At 41.0% G+C, this 14111-nt stretch overlaps 1 protein-coding gene across 14 annotated transcripts in view; it reads left to right on the forward strand.

Moving 5' to 3' along the window:
- The window catches only part of mecom (MDS1 and EVI1 complex locus), a 156529-nt gene that overhangs the window by 113783 nt on the left and 28635 nt on the right, over positions 1–14111 (forward strand). The window contains exon 1 of one of the 14 annotated variants that reach the window (XM_088078805.1): positions 12608–12828. The exons of the other annotated variants lie outside the window; for them this stretch is intronic. The gene's annotated coding sequence lies outside the window, so the exon portion shown is untranslated. Of the gene's footprint in view, positions 1–12607; positions 12829–14111 lie in introns of those variants that run through there. 14 annotated transcript variants of the gene reach the window in all.

Raw genomic sequence — 14111 nt, forward strand, 5'->3', positions numbered from 1 at the left:
GGGGGGAAAGTGGGAGCCAGAGCTGAGCCCATCCATTACAGCTCTTGTTTCTCTCGGTGGCAGCCGGACGACGGGATTCTATTAAGAGCTCCGTCTATTCAGCACTGAGATTACACCAGGGCCCTCTCGCCTAGCACACCTCACCACCAACCCCCGAGCCCTCACCAAAACCCTATACCCACCCTGGGGGCCTTATAGCCCCCCACCGCCACCACCGCCGCCGCCAGCCCACAACAGCTCCGTCATGCTTCCCCTCCTTTCTCCTGTTTTCTTACACTTCCCACTCGAAGTGTTGGGTTTTTTTCAGCAGCCAGAATGACAATAATCACTAAGAAAAAGAGAATGAAAAAGAAAGACAGGAGGAAAACCTTGGAGGAAAATGAGAGCAGACACTCTAACCTGTTCCTGGTTGGATGTGGACATGCTGGCTGTCTGCCTGCCTGGACAGCATTTGGCCTACAAGCACTGCCACACGGAGGCATGCAGGGAATGAACACACACACACACACACACAAACCAGAGCCATACTCTCCCTCTCAAACAGAGGGAAGACGTAGAGCGTCAGCACCTGGCTAAGAGACCGGGGTCATCTCCACCACAGTATAAACACACTTAGATGGGTAACATCACAAACACAACTCTGCTGCAGTTACGTCGTAAACACCCGCCGACACCAGATCAAACCGCCACTCCTCCGATGTTTAAGAAGCTCGTTTGTCTCCTGCCGGCCTGAAGAGACTCTTCATTTACTTAATATGTGTTAGCACTTGAGAGAGAGAAAAAGAGGGGAGTGCTGCTGGGGTCGCGCCCCCTGCCTGGATGGATGGGGGTCTTCCTGTCAAGGAGAAGGAGAGAGACAGCGCTCCTGTCAAACAAACAGAAATTTAATACGTTGCCTTCTATCAGGATGTCCACAGTGTGTACATACTCTCTTAGGCTTGATTATGAATAACCCGCTCTATCTTATAAACAAGTGGAGTGAAGGCATTCATCAGGGATAGAGAGGTAAGGGTGTGAAGAAGGTGGAATGTTCTCTCCTCCAACGAGAGCCTGCTGTCGGATGGAGGAGAGGAGAAGAGGGGACAAGAAGGAGTAAAGCCTAAACAGAAGGTGGATGAGAGGTTAGAGGAAACTTGAGGAATAGGGTTGGGTACCAAACCTCAGTGCCATACAACCAGTGCCCACTGGACCAAATCATAATGCAGATTTTGGTGCCTCTATTCTGTGCCACATTGTGTTGAATAACAAGACAGAGAGTGAGCATGAGTGAGAGATAAAGCGCAAGCGTGTGTGTACGGTGACAATGAGGCTGCGGCGAGCAGAGCAGAGACGTTAAGTGGCAGTGCAATATGGGAACAGTTTAGGCTCTTTGTCAGTGAATAAATGCTACAACTTAAAAAGTCTCAAGCTAAGCTCCTGTGTCTTTCTTGTTTGTCACCTGCTGATTAAAATGAAGGGGGTTTGCTCCAAAGTTAGCGAGCTAAGTTGGCCTCTCAGACTCCCTTAAGGTGCACAGTTAAGGAGGACGACCTGTTCTCATTGTAGTGACCGTCGTAGCCACTCCTAAGTGAGGCAATTACAGAACCCAAATAAAAATTATTTTGCTGTTAGTAGTCCCGCAACTGTTATTAAGTGTTAAATTATTGTAGTTGGGTTGTTTTTTTAAATGCTTTGTATGTATCCCTATTGATACTGTATTTTTAAGTATACTTTAAATTGTTAACTATACTGTAACAATTTGAAGTTTATATTTTCCTTTGCAATGAAAAAAATATCAACTTTTGAGTGTCATTAACTGTTCTGAACTTTAATTTTTAAAAAGTACCAGTTTAGGTACCATTTTAATATTATAGGTTTAGTACTAGTATTGCAAAAAACCCAAACAATACCCAACCCTAGAGAGGAGAAGGGCTTCAGGAGTGAAGAAGCAACAGCAGCAGGAGAGAAAAACAAAAGGGATAAATAAAGAAGAGAGAGGAAAGAGGAGACAAGACAAGGAAGGAAAAGAAAGTAGAGTAAAGGAAGACAGGGCAGATGCTTGTCCTGGGCAGGGAGAGGACACTCAGGGTGGGGCTGTGTGAGGTTTACTCTTCTCAGTGCTTTGCCACATGGTTTGGAGTTGGCAGCCAGCTTGCGGGTTAACAGGATCGGAATGCTTCTTTAGGGGCAGCGTAATCAGCACCAACTTCCGCTGATTGAGAACCCGTAGGCCTCGCTCTCCGCCTCTTTTGTTTTAGCTGGGCTCCGCTGACAGCACAGAGGAAGCAGCCGTCTGACACTCAGGGGAGATGTTAAATGTGCATAAACACACAGAAAGAAACTGACAAACTTCAGTGCGACTAATGTGTTCGCGCGTTGATATGCGCTCGTGCCATCTGTGCGCATAGATGCACACACTTGTTTGTGTGTCTTGGCGATGTTATGCACCCACACTGCCGGCCTCTCCCACTGGAAAACACGCAAGATGTGAGTGAGAGAGGTTGTGTGAGGGATACTCTGCACACTGGCTCCGTGCTCTGTCAGGCCAGTCATCTCCAGCTGCCCGCCTGAGACTTTTGTCTTTGTTAAATGTTGTGTGACAATGAGATTTTCCAAAGTGCCATCTAGATAAAGAAGTGGATTGAGAGAGAGGGAGCAGGAGGAGGGGAGGGACTCCGATAAGATGGTCTGGTCATAGTCCAGCGGCCCTTCATCACTGCTGCAGCCCCAGATATATCTCCTTTCTGTCTCCGAAGCACACACACCTTCATCACTTTGTCTCTCTATCACACAAACTCATACACACACTTCTACGACTGCACCCAATCTCAATACACACACACACACAAACACCTCTATTCCATCACCGCAGCTCTAGATCCTCAATCGATCCTCGCAGCACCCCAGCTCCCAGCAGACACCTGCAGGTGATTGATCCCCAAATCAGTTCCTCACAACCCCAGTGCCGTAAAAACCATAACAACCCATCATAAAAGCTGATTTATCTTCACCTCGCCCTGGGCCTCACAGTTAGAATATTAACCCAAAAGTGTATGACACCAGAATGATTGGTTTGGAATTGAATAAACCTCGGGAGTATTGACGCGCATGTCTGATGGTTCATATCAAGTCTGACTGCAGAAATGTGCCAAGTGAGATTGCATTATCTCAGGATAGGGCCTTCTGCAGACACACACACATTCATGGAGAACTTTTGTTGGGGTGATTGTGTCTGCTCTTGTATTTACAAGCCTGCATGCACCACGTTATCATTGTCATTAAATCATCTTGAAATTTCCACTAGCCAGATTCATTTTTGTGTAGGAGGTCATTAAAAATGAATAATAACCATCAAACTACTAGTTTAACATATATGAGGATTTTGGTTTGATATAATGCATACTGTAGAACACAGTTCTTTTCCTATGGCAAATACTGTATATGTGAAATCGCATACAAAATTATTGATAACTTTTTGCAGGATTTTGCATTGTTATTCAATATTTATCAATATACAGTATATATCCTTAACCTAATGAAGCCATGTAAAATTCACTAAATTTACCTAAAATGCCTATCCAAGGCTCACCCAAAGTAAACTGACTGCAGTCCTTGTTCCCTTTTAAGCACTCGTATGGGCTGATTTAAAAGATGAAGCTCCTTTTTTTCCTCAAAGCAGTCAGAATCACTGTAAGTGCCTCTTTTATTGAGTTATATCAGCCTAAACACACAGGAACAAAATGTTTTTTTTCATGTTGGCCTAAATATTTTCTTTAAAAAAGATGGTGTAGATGACTAGAACTGGGAGACATTAACTGGTAAAAACACTGGGGCATCAGTACGAAGCATCACACAGTCCAAATTCACAGTAGATAACAATATCTCAGAAAATAAACCTTGTTTTTAAGGTTATTTCCAGGGTGAACCATGTACTGAATGTGTGAATATGAGGGGAAAACAAATAAACACAGACATAAATGTCTATTTAGGAGCTTACTGTATAAAAAAACACTTCTACAAAACCTCAATTGATAAGAAAGACTGCTTTTTCTACATTTAGTGACAATGTTTTCGCCCACATCGCCTGCTTAACACGTGAAGTATGAATTAAAGAGGGATAAATATTTGTGAGAGTTTAACATACAAGTAGGAGTTTAACGCAGCTCCTATGTATATTATAGTTAAACTGCTTTAAACTATGACCATGAATTCATTTTGCCGACATGTCATTTTTTGTTTTTCTGTTTTGTTGTTGAGTGTTTATGTGTTTTCGTGTGTGTCCGTGCATTACACCATGTGTGTGTTCCTGTAGGAAGTAGTGCCCAAGCCACATTTTAATGAGAGCGTTGGTCTAAATGCCAGAAGCATGGTGTACTGGCAGCAGCACCAGCATGTGCCCTGCACTCAGCAGTGCAACAAGCTCCCGGGTTAAATATAATCCCAGCCTAACTCAGGGGCCTCTTTGATGCTACTGAAAGCCAGTGAAGCCTTTAATGGGAGCCACTCTGTGTCCCTGTGTTATGTGTGAGCCGCTCAGCTTTCCTTCATTTTAGGGTTGTTGCAACTGATTTGTTGTTTTCTGAGTTAATTCTGACTTTAATCATGCCCACAAACACTGAGCTGACCTGCTCTGGGTAACAAATTCTTGTGTGTGTGTGTGTGTGTGTGTGTGTGTGTGTGTGTGTGTGTGTGTGTGCGTGTGCGTGTGCGTGTGTGTGTGTGTGTGTTTTAGGGGTTTTTGTGTGTGTGCATGACGGACAGACTGAACAAGCTTCTACAATCTGCTTACGCTTTGCACTTACTCAAGTACATTTTCTCACTTTCTCACATTGCAGTTTGACCACTTGTAAATTTTGTATAAGAAATACCCATCAGTCCCACTTGTCATGTTTTTCTCCTCAGTACAAGAATGTAAGCCTTTTTCTTTGTTTCAGAAAAACGGGAAACACTCACTAAAAGTACACACACAAAAGGAGCTGTGTATCTGTGAGCCATAAGCTGTTGGGTGTCTGTTTCTTCACCTGTGTGGCCGAAGGGAAAATGGTCTTTTTCTCTAAAGTCAGTGCTCTGTCTAATGAATAAGAAAAGATAAACTTAATTAATCCTACACTTGGGGAAATTCACTAACTTGCTTTTTTGCTTAAGTTTATTGTAAAGATAACCTAAGGCTGGGTAATGGGAAAAAAATCAGGTATCACAATATTTTTGGCCAAATACCTCAATATTTATATTTCAGTTGTATTATATTATTAACCGTAGGTTCTTTTGCAAAACAGTACAGTTTGGTAATTTCAGAAAATTACATCACTTTACTGTAATTCAGCCTTTAAAACAAAGAAACAGCTTGTTAAATTATGACATCCAGACTCTAAGATGATATCTAGTCTCACATCACAATATTGATATGTTGCCCAGCCCTATAACCTATTATTGATTTATTGTCTCCAGTCAGCATTTATGCAACTCTGATATGCTTTCATCATTCATTAATATGATAAAAGTAGCCTTTGGGGATGGGAGAAAAATCAATACAGCATAGTGTCATAATATTTTGTGTGATATTTGTGTGATACTACTATATCAAAACACTGGTACCAACTTATTCATATTGCAAATACAAAAAAAATTGTTAGCCTACTAGAATGATAGAAATTGATTGTTTTTTTTACTCCACTATATATATTTTGCTGTAGTAAAACTCTATCTCATTAGAAGTTGACAAAGTTTTTCCTTAATTTGCAGTTGGGAGAAGGTAATAAATTGCAATATATTTTATCACATTATTCAGCGTTATACGCAAAACACTTTATATCTCAGCAATATTGTATCGAGACCTAAGTATTGTGATAATATCATATCATGGGTCCTCTGGTGATTCCCACCACTAGTAGCTTGTTCTTTCTTTCTCTTATGGCTGTACAATATTTAACTGTCATGGCAGCATCCTCTCCTGTCACACTGAACAAGTGTTACGTCTGTCCGATATCCTCCAGCATTAAAATATTAGCCTTCCAATTGGACACGGTATATGAAAAGCAGATTGTCTTAGTGTCGCAGCAGCGTGCTGACTTTAAACGTGAGAAGAGAGCTCAATAAATGTAATGGATGTGTGACACTTGAACATCTGAAGTGCCTGTGCTCAGTTCCACACCGCTCTACCTCTTGTACATAAAAAGCTCCTTTAAAGATGATATCTATGAGCGTTTTAGAGCCGATTTGTTCACCCTGCGGCGACCGGCAACATGCTCTAATTACCTCCCCCCTTTCTCCGGCTGGATTGGGGTGGAGTGGGTTGTTTAAGTTTCCAGCCTGTCCTTGCGTAAAGGAGCTGTGTGCCCACTGAATTTATGCTTGAAAAACGTGACCTTTGACTCTTGTGCAGCTTTATCGCACCCCGTAGCCCACATACAGTGTGGCCCTGTATGCTGAGGCTCTGTGGAGGAAGTGTCTGTGATTACCACTGCCTGTACTACTTTCTGTAGATCGTTGCCACCCCCCATGCCTCACCCCTCTCTCCCTCTTCCACCATCTCAATGTCCCCCACCCCGCTGCAGCCACTTTAAAGGTTGTTTAAAAACAATTACATTCAAATTAACTTTTAAATGTTGCATAATATCCACCTCCCAGTTTTACATTTACCTCCTCCTCCTGATGCTCGGATCATTTTTAGTGGTGGCTTGCGCTGCCCCGTATGATCCAGTGAGCACGTCTCGCTGCAGCGCTCGGTCACATTGTGCCCTTCCTGCTGTCAGTGTCGATTTTAATACAAGAAAAAATATAGATCATTCACGCTCACATTTATGTGGTGGAGTTTTAGTGCATTTATCGGCCCTGCATACAAGGGCATAGCTTGTGTTTCAACATTGGGGGGGGGACACATATGAAACAGGAGGAAATGCCAGAAATTTTTTAGCGTCAAACACATAATTTTCATGCATTCTGGTGAATGTTTAAGCACCAATTTGTGCAGTTTCTGCATCAGTTTATGGCATATTTGGCCTCTTCTACTTTAGTGTCCCCTGCATCTCCCCCAAAATCTACTTCTATGTTTTCACATGCACCTTTTAATCCAGCTCTTCTTCTGCAACACAAATCACAGCCCAGATTCTGGTTAGTAATATATTTTGTGGGCATTCTGGTATTTTATTGTTTTAATGTAATGTAAATCACTTAAGTTTGTTTCTCTCTCTCTTTATTAGTCTGCAGCTTAGGGTAGCAAATGCATTTTAAATGATGGAGAAAAAAAAGCAGTTTGCAAGACATCTCTCTCACATGTCCTTGTCTCAACTGTTAAATGAGATGAGATCATTCATGTCTCCTTATAAATCCTCTCAATGAAGCATCATGTCCTGTGTTGCCCTGCCCTGTTTAAATATTGACACTTATCTCTATAAAGCTGATGAAACAAATGGGATTATTTCACACTTTTTAGGTTTTTAATAAAGGATTTGTCAGTATAGACATGCATTCGGTGCTGTGGCCGACCTGTCACTGTGAGGAGCTGTCAGAGCCCAGAACAGACAGTGCCAAAACAAAATGACCGGGTGCTAATTCAGCAAACACGCCGGGCCTATTCCCTCACTGGCCACAGAATTTGTCAAGAAATCATCCCTCTCTCTTTCTCTCTCTGTCGGAATGCCTGGCTAACCCCCGGCAAATGAAAATAATCCAAAGTAATTAGAAGTGAGCTAGTCTGGTCCTGAGAGCCCCCGGGCGGCCGGGTAAACATGGCGGAGGGGCCAGTGGAAGGGGAGGAGGGGGAGGGGGGGTGCTGACCTTGTCCACATAAAGCAGTGATTTATGAAGTGCAGGGCACAGCAGCAGGGCTTCTGTCTTCTCCCGCAGAACCAAATTACTGAGGTGGAGATTAACACGCTGCTCACAACGGGCCTACCTCCAGACCCAAGGAAATTTTTTTTATTTACATTTTCCCCTTTCATTTCCTCGGCTCTGTTTTAATGGTAATTGGGCTTTATCAGGGGTGTCAAAACTTTTTTGAATGAGGGGGCCAGATTAGATAATGTGAAAATACCTGCTTCTGACATTAAATGCGTTATTTAAAAAAATCCCATACAAATGACAAAAATGCAAATGTATCACCTTTAAGTGCAATAGTATTCAAATTCCCACCACTCCTTTTGCTTAGACTTTATGCGTCCTTGCTGTGGCCATGTCTGCTACATTGGGGAATATCTGGTGTTATGTAACTATTTGTTAGTGTCTTTATTGTCTGATTATGAAAACACATTAGTTTCACTTACATTCTTGATGCACATCTACAAACCGAATGATTATCTTGTCATGACATTGGTGTTGTCTGCGAACAAAACACATTTCAATATTTTTGATACTTTATGTATGTTGTTCATATATAGAGCAATTTAGGAATTAGTACAGACCCCTGTGGATGTTGTTTAACTAACCAATATTGTGTTGATCAAAAAGCATATTTTGAAAGACAAGCAGAGGGCAATATAAAATTGGTTTTAGGGCCACAGTTTGCCCCCTGCCTGGAGTTTGGACACGATTGGGCTATATGGACACCAGGTTCTGTACTTCAGGGACTTAGAGCTTCACATGCATTGTGCACTAATCTCGGCTGATGGACGCGTTAATTAAAGAAAAAGTTGCCGAGTGTTGTGCAAACCGTCCGTTTGAGCTTTAAATGAGTTTTTACCACTTGATTGAATCGCCCCGCATTTAAGTAAAATAAAATGCGCAGGGGGGCCTCGTGTATACAGAGTCATGATGGAGGCTTAATGCAGCTTTTCGCTGGGTGTCAATGGGAGGTCTCGCCGTGAATGGTAGAACTATTTCATGTGGATTTGGCTGCGATATTTTCTTTCTCTCCTCTCGCTTGCTCTCTCTCTCTCTCTCGTTTTTTTTCTTTCCGCTCTCCTGGAGGATGTGCTGGAATGCACCACACAGGCCTACACAGTGTTTCCATGTGGCCCCTCGGCTGCAGCGGCAGGCTCTGCAGCTCGCTGGCTGGCTGGAGTCAGTTTGCAACCCACACGGGAATCCCCCTCTTCTCCAGACTGTCCCATCTGACTTCACATAGATGGAGCAGAAAACACTTTTTTCTAATACCCGAGAATATTACTGCAAAGTTATCCAAAGCGTGAAAAAAAGAACAGGCCCGTGTTAAAACCATGAAGCTGAACCTCAGATCAAATATGAAGCTATTTGATCATAAAAATTCTCCACATTCATGTATGAATTGCTTTTTGCGTGACTGAACTCCTTAAAACAAACAAGAAAGCCGCAAGCAAAATAAGCACAGGCCCCATTTAAGCAATTTAACCTCCTTTCAAGGATTTCACAGCACTTTAAAGCCTCGGCACTAAACATTACGCGGATGCTGTATGTTTTTAAGAGTCCCTTTAAATAAGTATGAAATGCTGTGTGGCATGATATAGTCGGAACTAACATACCCTGAAGCCTGTATGTGTTTGGTTTGTAATTTGTTGATAAACAGCTTTTCCACACCGCTATTTAGTAGCGATGTCAAAACTATTATGACAAAGGCACGGCATAATTCAGATAAAACAGATCTATTTCATCTCGGCACATCAGAACAGCGCTTATGGCGGATCGGTGGAATAAATATAAATTAGAGCTGCGCCTTTGCAAATCATTCTCGTGGTTTATTAACACAATGAACAAGCGTTTAAAATTCACCCCAATCGGTCTTTTCGGTGTAGATTTAGGAGCTTTATAGCTGCTCGTTCAGGTGATTATATATTCAAGCCCATACAGCTGAATCTTTCATGTGCCATCTAGCAATTTGACGCCTTAATGTGGATGTTTTGTGCCGCAATTCACACGGACGAGAAAGAAATGACCCCCCGTCTTATAATAAGTCAGAAAGCTGACTTACAGAGCAGATCTGTTACAAACTGAGATATTGGTGCTTTTAACTTGCATTAAAATTCAGAAATAAGGGCCAACACATGATCGGAAAAAGAGAGTAGGATTTATTTCATTTTATTTCATTTTAGTTAGTTCAGTTTAGTGTTTTATTTATTTATTTAATGTGGCAGTCAACTGTATCAACCCTAATGTTTGACCCCCAAAACTTAAAAAAAGGAAAAAGGGGGGAAAAGGAGCGCATCTAGATGACATTTTCAGCGAAGAATAGCGCAACTGGTGGTGATAATGATAATAATAATAATATTAATAATAATAATTAAAATAATAATAATAATAATAATAATAATGATGATAATGATGAAAAAAATCATTTAAAAACGACAATACGATGTCTGACCAGTGTCATTAATAGCAATTAAAGTTTCCAAATTACATTTCACAGTTGTTTTTGTTTTTGTTTTCCTTTTGTTTTTTTGAGTGATTATTTTATGCGGTATTTACCGATGGAAAAAAAATAGTCAAGGTATGGAAAAACCTACTTTACAACAACTGCAAAGCCTTAATTACGTGTAACTGCCATACTGTCATAAATGTTCAACTATATTTTCAGAAATGTTTCAAAAGTTCAGTCCAGTTGAGCACGCCATCTCCTGACAGGGGGAGGAAGTACAGCATTTCTTCATGTTGCCAGGCTCAAGGGGTCCTGTCATTATTACCCCTGTTTACCCCCGGTGATACCACAAACCCCGCGTGTTTATCCTCCTTTTTTCAGACATTTCCTCCCTTTCAGAAAAGGAGTTCAGACCCCTACTCTCTATCAGGATCCTCGATCGGACCCGGAGAGGCCGTGGAGCAATCACTTTCCCAGATTACTTGTATTTAATACACAATGCATCATAAAACAAATCCCTCATCCTGACAGGAAGAAAATAGAACAGCTCATTCGACTTGAGCTTTCCCAATTTATGGCTAAATTAAAAAGGGTTCCAACAATGGACAAGTCGAGGAGAGGCAGGAAATCAATGACCGGGCGGACCGGGGTCTCTCCTCGGTTCTCAAGGAGCGCAAGACGATGGGAATCGGTGGCGGGGTCCTGCCTTATTTACACATGATTTTTCCTGTCCTTCCTGCACATTTGCTCCGCAATTTCGTAAAACAATAGGCATTATCTGGGATGGAAGGTCAATGTCACAGTGCGAGGCGTTATCCATCATCATCTGCTCTCATCAGCCAAAGCCCTGTCCTCTCCAGCTTTATGAGCTGCCTAATAAACTGCGCTCACTGACAACGAGGACGTTTCTTTATTATTCTATACCCTTGTCCGTTTAATCGCAGTATCGGACTCAGCTTCTACATCTAGATTAAACCTAAAGAAATAATAAAACATTTACTTTCTGCTTTTCATGTGTTTTGAAGCAGGTGCACAGACGCTGGAGCAGTGAGAAAAGTTAATAACTAAGACTATATATATATATAGCCTGAACATTTCTTTTTAAATGGTAAGATTGATTCATGTTGAGCTCTTGTTCTGTTTAATCACCTCTTCCTTTGATATAAAATTATTTATTCTCATTTTTAAAAATCTTTCATACATAGGTTATTGCGTATGTGCGTATTTGGGGAGGAAAACGCACAAGTGCAACAACTTACAGCATTTTTTTTCAAGTCACAAAAAGCAGGTGATTAGGTCAGTGTTTCCCAAATTGTGGCACAAGGACTTACAATGGTCCTTATGGAGCTTCCTGAAAGTCCCCCAAAAGGAGCACTTAAATGTAGCGGTTACATTGCTCCCGAAACGCAAGCACACTTACCGACTAAGATGGCTGTTTTATTTTATTTTTTTATTGGCAGATTTATTATTTTATATTTTTTCTCATTTTTGTTGCTCTAACATAACTGCTGCCCAAATGTAAATTTAAAAAATGAGGTAAAAAAAATAATAAATAAATAAAAAGTATTTTCTGTTCAGGCTAATAATGTCGTAAAATGGTTCATGAACTGGCGCGCCTGTTGTGAAAAAAGTTTGGGAACACGTGGATAATAATACGCGCTTTGATGCTTCTGTTGGTTCATTAAAGTGTGCTGCCTGTGTGTGTAGTTCATCCCTTCAGAAGCCCCATCCCGACCTCTCCCTGACCCCGCTCACCCTCTCCAACCCCGGGCCCCTGTCACTTTAAAATTTACTGCGGAGAGGAGTCGCTTCCGACCGGGGGACAGAGGCGAAGACAGTCCCGTGTTTCTGAGTCGCCTCTCTGTGGGCTGCGGGGATGGACGCGCTGGATCCTTCCTCATGAGACAATGCACAGAAGAGAAACATCACACAAACTGTCCGGGACGCGCAAAGTAGGGGGCGATGCTTGAAAAACCAGCCCCCCTTCCTTGAATCTCTCTGCTATCATACAGACGACACATCCCGACTGGCTGAGGAGGGGGGAGAGGAAGAGAAAAATGAAAAGTTGAATGGCTACTAGAGGACACCTGGGTGCGTCAGGACAGGAGGGGTGACAAGAGAGGAGCGGACGAGCCAAGCGAAGCGCACACAGTGAAAAGTTGGGAGCAAGTTGATGGACCGGAGGTGATTTAGTTCCGACCCCGCTGTGTCTGTAGGACAGTGAGGGGAGATTTACCAAGTCAGCGGTGTCTGAGAGACAATATAGTGAGAGAGGATTTACTTTAACCGAGCGCGCGGTGTCTGAGGGACAGGCGCGCCGGAGAGGAGTCGACTCGTCCTGCGGCTTGGAGACCTGAGGAGACACCGCTACCGAAAACACAACAGAGAACACTGGTGTTTTTTTCCCACTATGCCAACAAGGAGGAGAACAAACAGCAGAGACAATTTATAGTTTTATTGTTTATTTAACACTCGAGTTTCTGGTCGTTTTTTTTTTTAACCGGAGTTTTCGTCAGTTTCATCAGCGCTATTTTTCTCCCAAGAGGTTTTTAACTATCGCACGCCGGTGCGAAAGAGTTTTAACGGTAAGAGGAAAAAAAGACTTTATGGATAAAAACTATAATTTGTTTTAATGAAACGACTTTTACAAAGCGCAAAAAAACATTGATATCGTTCTCAACTTAGTTTAACAGATAAATAAAAAATTCCCGAGGAATAGTTTCGCATGATGAATGGGTAGATCCAGCGTTAGTCCAGACAAAGGGTTTTATGCAAACTAAATATTTATTCAGTGGCAGGTTATACAAAGGCAGAGGGACAGATTTGTGACCCTGATGGTAATTCCGTTTTGCATCCCAACAATCGGCTGCGTCTCCGTAACTCTTATCATTCGCGGTTTCCTGCAATTGATTTGTTTCCCAGTTTACAGCTGCTGTGTAATAAATATTAACACATTAAAACAACATTATATCCTTTACATTCCAGTTGGAAAAATACTGCATAAATGTTTCGCAAACGATAGAAGTGCAGTGATCTTAAGATTTGCATAATAATCCACTTCATTGTATTTATTGTTATTTTGGTTTTTAGATGCTTGGAGAGAGTTGATGTTGTGTAGGAGAGTAAAACAGCTGATTTCATTCGTTGATTACAAGCAGTATTACTATTGTTGTTATTTTCTATGGTATAATTAATATTTTAAATTCCTATTTATAAAAAAAAAACTCTCAAACTTTTGCATATTAATTCGATGAAACTGCATTTTCAGAAACGAATTCAAACGCCAGCCAAAGTAAATTTAAATCCAGAATAAGATAGCAGCATATTTAAAAGTTAATTTGTATTGACAAAAATATTATCAGACTGAGCAGTCAGAATTCGTTACATTGAATATTTTTTACAGTCTTGTTTTTTGTTTTTCTTTTTTGTCTGTTTGTTTGTTTTAATCTTATTCGTTAATTGATTTATTATACCCTATATATTGTGGGGTTTATAGTCTTGTACTTGGACTGATTTATTGTTGAAAAACATGTTAATATAATTGACTTTTTTATTACTGCAAAGGAAGTGACATAATTCCTTGAGAGCTTTCTCAAGGGTAAACAACAAAAAAAATGCCACAGATATGTTAGAAAAAAAACATAATTTTGTTTTATATAATTAATTGTTAGCCTATTTTGTAGCAATAAAACAATATTATGATAACTTTCTTTCAGATTACTGTTGAAATAATAATGATGATGATAAATAAAAATAATATATGGACATAAGCTTTTTAAAATTAACAATAAAACAATATTACGAGAATTTACTTATAGATTACTGTTGGAACAATAATGATAATGATAAATAAAAATAATATATGGAA

The sequence above is a fragment of the Plectropomus leopardus genome, chromosome 6, assembly GCF_026936395.1.
Source record: "Plectropomus leopardus strain MGB_pleo_1.0 chromosome 6, ASM2693639v1, whole genome shotgun sequence".
Lineage (NCBI taxonomy): Eukaryota > Metazoa > Chordata > Actinopteri > Perciformes > Serranidae > Plectropomus > Plectropomus leopardus.